Genomic DNA, 11,170 nt, shown 5'->3' with positions numbered 1-11,170 from the left:
GCCTGAACCCTAGATCCGACGGTGACCATGGATCCGTCAGCCTCTCAGCGAGAGTCGTTGGATCTGGCGCTCCACATCTCGAACTTCCTTCAGACGGGGCTGGACCGGCAGACGCTGTCACTCCTGCTGGGACTCATCGAGAGGGGCGTCAACCCAGAAGCCCTGGCGGCCGTCGTGAGGGAGGTCCGCCGGGAGTCCTCTGCCCTCTGAAAGCATTTTTTTAGGAGCACGGAGCACCTATCTTGTGGCTTCTTAAATAGAAAACTAACTTCCGAGATTATGTGGAAGCCTTTGGTAACCATGACTCTTGAAATCAAATTTGATCCTTTGATTGCACTTATTTGTGGTCATTTTTAAATCAGCAACTGCCACTTCTTCCTTTAGCTGGTATTGTTGTGTGTATATTCTTCTTCTAATTTACTTCAAGAAGAATGCATTCTCCACATCCTTTTAACCTGCTTGATTATTTCTTCTGTCATCATCACACATTCTTGAAAAAATGTAGTTCAATTCCACTGTTTCTTCGTGAATCACATGAACATGGAACTTTCAGCTTTTCCTTTATTCTTAGTAGTTTTGTCTGTCTATGTGAAGTTTACTTAGACCTGTGAATCTTGGATTGAGCTGACAATGTTTTCGTAATTGAATTTTGGCATGTTTTATCTTATGGCAAGTATTGGATTCATTATGATATAACATTTGATGTTGCAGGGGTAACACAAGGGGCAATGGTCATAGATGATTTCTTGGTTCTTATGAGGTAGGATTGACACATATGTTAACGATCCCCAAAGTTTTATATGTAAAAAGTTCAGGTGTACACATGATGCATATTTAAAAGACTGTAATGTGTCATTGTCTTTTTTAATGCTGAAGGTGTTTGGGATGCTCATGGATTTTTGAAGTTCCTAGAAGGTTTACAAAAAAGTTGGTGTTAGTTATCAATGTGTTGATCTCATTGTAATCATGCAATTTGTCCATGTGGATGTGTCAGTTGTGTTGGGTAAGCAATGAACATTGGTATCAAATCTTCAAAAACTGTTGCAGATACAAAGCTGTTTTTTTCATTATGGATAATGGAAAGACTTGTTTCTCCTGTTCTGTTGCTTTTCTTATGTTGCTGTGTACGTGCCTAACATGCTTAACTTTAAAAGTTTTTGTCATTTGAGTAAGCTCCATCTTTTGAGCATTGTGATCGAGTTTTTCATTCTTTGTCTAGTATAGTTTTGGTGGGCAGCAATCTCTCTTAATTTTGCCTACAGTACTGCTCCTTAGCTTGAATGATTATTTTGGTCGATCTGTTGATGCCATATTTTCTCCATCTGAAACAGTACATGCTATCTGGTATTGAGCAGACTCTAGCTTGGCCACTTTATGCAGATGGTATCCAAGGATGATTTTGCAAAGGATCTTTCCCAGTAGCTAATTGTACAGTTGCAACATAAGGTCTCCTTTTACTGTTTGGTTGCCTTCGAAACTCCGGATGGTTGATATTTGACCCAGTTCTTATAAAAGTCAAATTAGGAAGTCTTCCCTTATTGCCATCCATAAACCTTGTTAAACGTACATTGATGAGCAATCCTTTGGTGACAAGATCGTATGACATCTTCAACTGTATCTGATTATCATTGGCCAACCTGAGAATTTGATTATAAAAAGCAATGTCATATCGGTGCGTGTCGGCTCGTATCAGCAGAATTTCGATAAGCTGCAGGGCCGATACGGCTATTTTTAATAAATGTAAAAAAATACCAAAAATATTTTTGGCGTATCAGCAGAATTTCGAAACGCTATATATGGCCGATATGGCTGTTTTTAATAAATGTAAAAAAAATACCATTTTTTTTTAATATTATTTTTAAATCATTTTAATGGTTTTAACACGTGTCACCTATTTTTGGACCAATACAGAACGGATTCAGCTGAGTATCGGTATTGGCCCCGATACAGCCTAATTTTCAGCCCAACGATTCAGGGCCGATACTGACAACATTGATAAAAAGGTGACAGGCTCTGGTTTTGAGATTATTAACTGAGCAGCATGCATTAGCGAAGTTAGATGACCAAAAGAGTGGAGGACCAAATCCTGCAATAGTTGTGAGAAACATATTGAAAAGTTATTGGGCTCAGCCCATCTGGTAGGGGCGATTTGTTAATGTCACCAAGTTCACAGGACATCATAAGTTCGAAACCCACAGGGTGCATCTCTTGCCGATTCTGGCCATCCGCATTTGCATTATAAAAAGCTCATCCAAAATGCAAACAGACGGCCACGATGTCGGCATGAGCAAAAGCGCTCATGTTCAGCATGACCTGATCTGTGGGTTGGCTTGGTCTATTGTCAAAAGGAAGGACAACAAAACCCAATGGTATGTAGTGTAACCGGTGGGGTCGGGCTAACCCAAGCTTGCCTTTCAAAAGGAAAAAAAAAAGTCAGCTCTTCTATAGAGTATTTTCATCTGACCCACTGCTTTAAATGCAATCAATGAGGAGGGGGAATGCCCAGTGAAGGGCAAAGTGATAGGGGACAATGAGTTGCACGGGTTAGACTTTGGGCAATTTCTTTTCAACTTGGTCAAGTCTCATAAAAGCCAATGTGCGGTCCATGTTTCGGGGTCAAAAAAAACAAAAAATCTGAATTTTTGGCTGTTTGGCTAACTAAAAGCTCAAAAAAAAAAAAAAAAACGTCAATCATTTTCCGGTCTTCTACCAGTCACAAAATGGCTGATCTAGCAATAGCTGGTGCTAGCCAGCCATTCTTTGGCTGGAAAATGGGTAGAAACTGACTGAGGGTCTGTTTGTGTGTCACGCCGCCCTTTCCTTTCCACAGAAACGGAATCGGGTCACCCCCCCCAACGAGAATCCTTTCCGCTGAAAGTAGGGGGATCCCCTGTATTTTGGGGTTTTTCCTCGAGAAAAAGAAGTCCGCAGTTTGTTTGGTCATGGCAGGGCCCGTGAAAATGCACGCCCATCAATGCATTTTCGCAGAAAGGCCCCACTTTCCGTGACAAGCAAACGCTCCATGAAGGTCGTGTGGCATTAAAAAAAGAAGGGCCGGGCTAGCACTGACATGCATGGACAATGCCAATCGGTGCTATCCCGTCCATTTTGCGGTTGGTAGATAGCTGGAAAATGGTCAGGTTTGCACAAGCTATGCAGGCTGATGCCATCCCGACCATTTTTCAATCGGTAGATTGCCAAAAAATGGCCCAATATGGTTGCTTTTGTAAAAGGGAAAAAATAATTTTTTGGTCATTTTTGGCTGGCATGATACCGTGTTAGTCGAGTGGTGCGAGCTATTTTCCAGCCGATTGCCCATCGGAAATAGCCAGCATGTAAATCACTCAGTTAACGGTGGAAGAAAGTAGAGGGCAGCCCCCCCTTCCCCTTAGGGGTGGCAATTTCTGACACGACCCGCCAACCCGCCTCTTAGGCGGGTTCGGGTTGGGCTTAAGCCAACCCGTTTAATAAACGGGTCGACCCATGTAACCCGTTTATTAAACAGGTCGGGTTCGGGTTGGGGGTATGCCAACCCGTTTAATAAACGGGTTAGGCGGGTGGGTCGACCCGCCAACCCGACCCACCAACCCGGCTCCCAACCCGCCAACCCGACCCGTCAACCCGCCAACCCGACCCGCCAACCTGCCTACCTGCCAACCCGATCCATCAACCCGACCCGCCAACCTGACCCGCCAACCTGAAAACCTGTTTACCCGACCCAACCCATTTATTAAATGGGTTGGCGGGTCGTGTCGGGTTACCCGTTTATTAAACGGGTCGGGTTCGTGTTTGCCACAGCCGACCCGTTTAATAAACGGGTCGGGTTCGGGTTGAGGTATGCTGACACGCCAACCCGCCAACCCGACCCGCCAACCCGACCCGATTGCCACCCCCACTTCCCCTTATAACCCTGGTTTTGCTATTTGAAAATCTGCCTTGGGTAGGTTTTTCACAAACTAGGTTTTCAAACAAAGAAAACCTGGTTTGCAAAAACCAACATTTTGGCATCCAAACACAGCCTAAACTCAGTTTTGACTTCAAACTGGGTTTTCATCTAAAATCAGGTTAAAAGCCTGATTTTCAGTGTCATCCAAACAGGGCCTTAGAGTATTATGAGCTTTAATTTTTTTTAATTGGCAAGATGATGTATGACTTGCGTGATTCCAACCCGAGTCTCCTTGGTATGATTGTGCAACCTAATCATGCAACTATTTCATTCTACTCCTAAGCCGTTGATTTCTCATCACTCTAAAAGCACACAAAAATGAATGGTATCTCATGCAGTGGATGTTTACTACTTTGTAAGCCATATAAAATATGGTATAATTTAAGCCATCTATGGTTTGGGGATAGAAAAAATTCAACCATCCAAGCTGCACCATGCTTCTAAAAAAAAATCTTGTATAATTTATGTGGCTCCTTAATTACAAATAGATTGTGTCAGTCACATTGCATTGGCTACATATAGCAAATTTCAATTCCATCTGCCCCAATGCAAGTGCATAATATATCAGAGAGAGAGAGATCAACATTACTTAAAAGTGAAACTCAACAAAACGTTGAGTCCCACAAGCACAAACACAACAGCAAAACATGAAAACACCATTTGCACAAAAAACAGAAAAAACTCAAACACAAAACAAAAAACTCATCAAGGACTAGATGGGGATCGGTTGGTGGCAGAGATAGGTCTTTGAGATATATGCGGAAAATAGCATACACATCAGCCAAGACCCTATGAGTCAAACGGTTAAGGTTCAACGGGACATCCCGAAAAGTAACATCATTTCTGGCCATCCATATGAACCACCACACTGTAAATTGAATTTATGAGAGAGAGAGAGAGAGAGAGAGAGAGAGAGAGTTTCATGAAGCAACGAGTCTGAGTGCAAGAAAATTGAAACTCCAGTAATATAAAAGTCAGAGCACGTTGGTTGACATTTTCACAAGGTAGGCTACTCAAGGCAATGCATAGGAAGGATACATGAGTAAAACAAAAGAGAGGACACTTATTTCCTTATATAAATGGCCTTAGTAGTGAAAGGAGGAGTGCCCATGAGCATTTTCTTTTCCCTCTCTTAGTTGCCACTTTGCAAATTTTCAGCATACAATGGGGAAAGGAGAGCATTCAGCATTGTCAAGCAAAGGAGCAGCCAAAAGAATTGGGAAGGGGAAGGGCCCCAAGAGAGGGCAGATCAAGCGCACGATATTCTCATCAACCTATGCTTTTCTAAAGGCCATGATCAATGGTACTATTAATTGCTTCACTTGTTCATCCAAGGACCCTCAACCCATTGGTTAATGGGCTTCTCACCATATGCAGATATTCTAAATTTCTAATTCCCTCTGCCGCTTATGCCACTCCTACACTTGTTTCCTACATTTAGTGTCCTTACATGTTTTTGGTCATATTGTACGAACTATTAAAGAATGCAATGCAACTTTTATATAAGAATTTTCCCTCTCATATATACATGAGAAATACTACGGGGAGAAATTACTCTCACATACTATAAATCATGGTTGTAGGTTGTATCTTTTCAATTAAAGCTTATGGATGTACTCAACATAGTTTATTTGATAGGAGTGGATTATGGTTTTTTGACATAAAAATAAGATTTTTTAAGTGATGAAATTTTGATACATTGTGAACAGTTGATTTTTAAAGGTCTTAAAAACATACATGTATGCTATAATCACATGATCTGAAAATTGTTTTCTAATAAATAATGCTTATAGATTATATCTATTGAGTCTTGATCAACAAAAAAAAGTTTAAGAAATTTGAAAATCTAAAGCTTCTATTAGGTGAGAGCATCTTGTCATTACCGTGTATATATATATATATATATATATATATATATATATATATATATATATATATATATATATAGAGAGAGAGAGAGAGAGAGAGAGAGAGGATATTTTTTCGGTCCACTGTTACTGTTACTAGATGAAAGAACACTCATTTTTGGCAATTAATGTATCGCGCATGGGGGCCACTGATTTTTTGTTTTGTCTGTTGGTTGGAGACCATGAAAAGGATTGCAATTTAATGCATGATGCAAGAAAAAAGTAAATGCGTGATACTCTGTCACTCTGTTGCACCAAGGAAGGTGAAGTTATGTATCAAGTGGGTTCCCTGATAGTGATCCTCTCAAATGCTCCAAGAACAAGCAAGTGGCAACTCTCTCTTTCCTTGTGTTTGCCTGTTTTATGACTCCATATTCAAGGAAAACATCTCAAACCGCAGCTATAAGCTCTTACATGTTCTCCAGGGACACTGTAGATTTCAAAAACACTGAGGGTGTTCGTTACACACCAAGGAAGCCATTTTCATCCGGAAGCCCGCACTTCAGGTGGAAGTCTTTAAAAAACAAAAGTCAGGGGAGGGTCCTCTCTCTCTCTCTCTCTCTTAGCCAGTCGGCGAGGGGGTGAGGCCGGCAGCGAGGGGTGATGTGGTGCCAGGGTCACTGGCGCAGGTGGTGAGGCCTCTTCCCCTTCTTCATTCTTTTTTCTTTTCTTCTTTCCTCTTTTCTTGGTTCCTCTCTCCCCCTTTTTTCATTTTTTTCTTTTCTTCGTTCTTCGTTCGTCCTTTTTTCTTGTTCTTCTTAAGGATTTGAATCAAAATTCTAAAATTAGGTTTTTTGTAGTTAATTTGATTAGTTTTTTTTCTTTGATTAGGGTTTTGAACATTGTTTTTTAAATTAAGTCTTTTAATAGTTAATTTGATTAGGGTTTTTCAATTTGATTAGATTTTTTTTATTTAGCGCTTTGAATCAAAAAATTTAAATTAGGACCTTTTATAGTTAATTTGATTAAGGCTTTTTATTTGATTTTCTTTGATTAGGGTTTTGAATCAATTTTTTAAAATTAAGCATTTTTATAGTTAATTTGATTAAGGTTTTCTTTGATTTGATTAGAGTTTTTTTCTTGATTTTTTATGATTAGGGCTTTGAATCAATTTTTTTTAATCAAGGCTTTTCTTGTATTTGATTAAATCTATTTTTTTATTTTATGGTTTATTTTTCTTAGAGTTTAGGGTTTTTTGGTTTATTTATGATTTATTTTCTTAAATTTTAAGGTTTTATGATTTAATAGGGTTTCATAATTTGATTTTTATAGTTATTTTGAGTTTAGGGTTTGATATTTTTATGATAAACTTTTATAATTAGATGAAATATGATATTGATTAAATCATTTATATATTAAAAAATATCAATTCTTATTTTTTCTCAAATTACTCAAAATCTAAATATGTTTTAGGTTTTAAATCCAATACGAGTTTAAAATCCATAATGTGTTTGTTAAAGCACTCATATGATTAGGCAGATTGAGTCGTACGATTCAAAACGAAGTTATCCTACTCATTATTTGTATGTGTTCATGTTGTCTGCAAACAGTGTAAAACAAAAGTTGGACACAGGGAGCATAACTTTTTGTACAATCCAAACAAACATTAACCTTAATATAGTTGTTACAGAATAGGCAGAACATGAGGTTCTATTTGTTATGTTAGTTAGTTCTGTCCAATCATGGATGAGCCCCATAGGTCCTTAAAAGTTGGGTGTTGGTCTCACCTCGAAAAAGAGACCCACTTTCCTTGTTTTGGGGTGAATCAAACACTCGATCTGCTTCCCCTGAGTCCACCTTCATGGTTTTGCAAGAGTATATCTGGGTCGATGCTATATTTTTTTTTTTTGAGAGAAAAGGCAAATATATTTTATTTATTTATACGTTGTCTAGGTACAAAAATTGATCTGCTGTTACATGCTTGATTACCAATCAACAACGAATGATGACTTGTCATTCCAGGCCCATAAGCAGAAAATCTAAGCTCACTGGGATTGCAGAGTCGTTGCAAAAACGTTGTTACCGCAACCTCCAGATTTAAGCTTGGTCGTCTCTCTAAACTCTCTTTCGATCCTGATCTGAACCAACATTAAGTTTGGGGTGGCCTCTTCAAATATGATCTCCACGCTATCAACACCCAGCACCTTCACTCATAATCAATCCCCTTACTCCATGCCCATGCAGCCCAAACGTCCCTAAAAAAAAAAAATGATGTTGCTTTTGTTTCCCACCTCCACTCTCACACTTGATATGAAAATCTAGAAAACCTTCACCAACCCCTTCCAAAAACCTGACTACTTTCCACTTAGCGTTTTTTACCCAATTTCATGGCTAGCCTTGGAGACTGTATTTTCACCTCAAAACCGCTGCTATTAACCCTTCTTTAGTGGCTATGAACCACCACTACTTAACCATCAAAGCATTAGTGAAATGCCTCAGGTCCTTGACTCCAAGTTCCCCTTGCAAGAGCGGCAAAGTGCCTCTATTTATTCTCTTCAGAATCAGATTAGGAATAGAAAAAAAACCCTATAAAGTGTTGTGTTGCCGTGGTTAGGGCATGTTTAACAAAATTTTTCCTTCTTGCCTTTGATAGCACCTTAGCTTTCCACGATTCAATCTTGCTTCGTGTCCTATCTTCCACTGAGGTTCATGAGTAAGATTTCATGGCTCCTTTGTGCAACAGAATCCCTGAATATTTTAGTGGCAATTGCTACTCCTCATATTGGAAAACTCTTCTTGCTATGACCTCTCGATACCCATTCTCGTTATTGAACAACACAAAACCATTCTTCCTCTACTTAATTCACAAGCCAAAAATTTCAATTTTTTTTTTAAGAACAATCTCTAAAGATTTCATGTTTTTCACACTAGTTTTACGAAAAATTAAAACATCATCCTCCAAGAGAATATGCATAAAAATTTCATACATGGTAATCTTCCTCCTTTGTATATCTTGCACCTCCATAGCAAGAATGAAAAGTAGAGGGGATAGTAGGCCCCCTTGCCTTGACCCCTTCTTCGGCTTGAAGGACCCGTGCTGGCCATTTATGCTCACAGAAATTGATAGACTCCAATATTACTCTAATCCACCATACTCACCTCTCCCCCACCCCCCACCTTTTTATAAGACTTTAAGAAGAAAGTCCCAACTTAGTGAATCAAAGGCTTTACTAAGATCCAACTTAAGAAAAAAAGACTTCATTTTAGAGCTATGCATCAAATGTATTGCTTCATTTGTAAGGAGGTACCCATAGTGAATTCTTCTTTTATGAACAAATTAAGGCACACTGCAAGGTTCCAACCACTTGGTGGATCACTTATTCAAGATAGACGACCAATACACGCAAGATCACCTTAAGGGGGTGTACCCAATAGAAAAATAAAAAAAATGACCATACTTACGACAAAAATGACGTGTTTCTGTTGATAAAAATTTTGTATAGAGGAAGGATTGACTTACTCGAATTTCATTAAAATTCTTTTTGAAAGATGTGGGGATGCACTTTTCAAGTCTTGACTGTCCCTTGCCAGAAGAAAAGGTAAAGCTCAGGAAGATTCTCAATTTTTGTAGTTCGAATCACATAACTGTGGGTTCAGGTATGCAAATAAAAATTAAATGTGTATAAACATCGATTGGTATATTAAATAAAATCAAGATAAATGAGCCAAGGATCTCGAAAGTACCTTATTTGAACTCGCTAGTTTGTTTAGTTCTTTAAGGCTCATTTTGGTCTAACAACACTTTCACGTAGGTACAAAGGTTTTTTAATAACTTTGGGACAAAGTGTAGACAAAGCTTGAGTAGGCTTCTCTCCAAGACCAATACTCAGGTATGTGATTGCCAGATAACCAGACTATAGGGGAGAGCCACTATTTATAAAATTCTGCATGGAATATAAACTCAGAATTTTTTAGTTTGAATCCAACTCAAATGGATATGTTTTTATCCTTATGAAAAATAAGACTCATCTAAGAAGAGTTTTGCTTGGGATAGAACTTTTGGTAGGATATGATTTCAAAATATTCTATTTTTTTGGGCTCTAGGGAGACACAAAAAGACTGTTGGACATGCATGCATGGGGTTTCTAAAGGTTTTCTATGAATTTAATAATGAAATTTTAGATTTTTATGCTTAAATCGAGTCATACTTTATATCCATTATGATATAGTAACTTGTTTTGGCTACAACTTCGTATCCCGATGTCAGATTGAGACATTGTTTAATCCATTGAAAAACTGACATCTTCAACTTTAATTAATCTTAGAAGTACAAAACCAAATTCAATAATTTTGGTCATAAAAAAATAAACTCAAAATAGGACCTACTTGAAAATAGGATTTTCTTACATTGTTTTCATCATAAACTTTCTACTCCAATATTTATTGACCTAATTTTTAGCTTGTTGGAAAGCTAAGATCCTCTAATTTAATTGATATTTTAGATAAAATTCTGAAATGATGCCTTTTTGGAGTCTGGAAGTTTATGCTAGCATAACTTTGAAATAACCTGGTCAAAATTGAGGTGTCTATAGTTTCTCAAAAAAACCCTTAATTTTTGAAAATCTAACTGATGTCCAAAACCATAAATAGTTAGCATTAAAAGGATCATTTTAACCTTTGCATGAGTGAATTTCCTCTAGATATGCAACTTTCCTCCCAAATATGTGCTTAAATAGCATTCAAGATCTATGACAAACTTTGCCATTGATTTTTGATAAAAAAACAAAGGATTTTGAAAAAATATAGAAAAGAACAAACAAACTAGATAAAAATACATTTTGAATGACACCCGATTTGTTGAAAAATAATGAACATGCACTAAGATATAACCCAGATAGTGTTCTTAAAACAAGAGATGAATATGTGTAGTTGCGCTTATCCTGATTATTCTATGCTATTTTTTGTCTATCTGTACTAGAAATCTAAAAAAATAATTGATGTCATCCAGCAAGTCCCAGCAGACGTAAAGTTTCTGAAGGAGATTTGTATACATAAGAGGAAGTTGAGGTCCAACGTGCTGAAAAAGATATATTTTACTGAGCAGATGAGTGCAGTGCTACAACACCAAACTCCACCCAAGCTCAAGGACCCAGGAACTCCTATCATCTTTTGCATCATAAGAGACATTACTATCGAACATGCTTTGCTCGACCTTGGAGCAAGCGTAAACATCTTTTCGAATTTCTTTTATGACGCATTTGGGTTGCATGAGATGAAGCTGACACCGATGACCCTACAACTGGCAGATTGATACATCAAGGTCCCGCAAAGGATTTTTGATGATGTTTTGGTCAAGGTGGAAGATTTGTACTTCCCT

This window comes from Nuphar pumila, chromosome 1 (genome assembly GCF_984573655.1).
Source record: "Nuphar pumila chromosome 1, dmNupPumi1.hap1.1, whole genome shotgun sequence".
Taxonomy (NCBI): domain Eukaryota; kingdom Viridiplantae; phylum Streptophyta; class Magnoliopsida; order Nymphaeales; family Nymphaeaceae; genus Nuphar; species Nuphar pumila.
The sequence above is the reverse complement of the archived record's forward strand: the minus strand, read 5'-3'. Positions refer to the sequence as shown.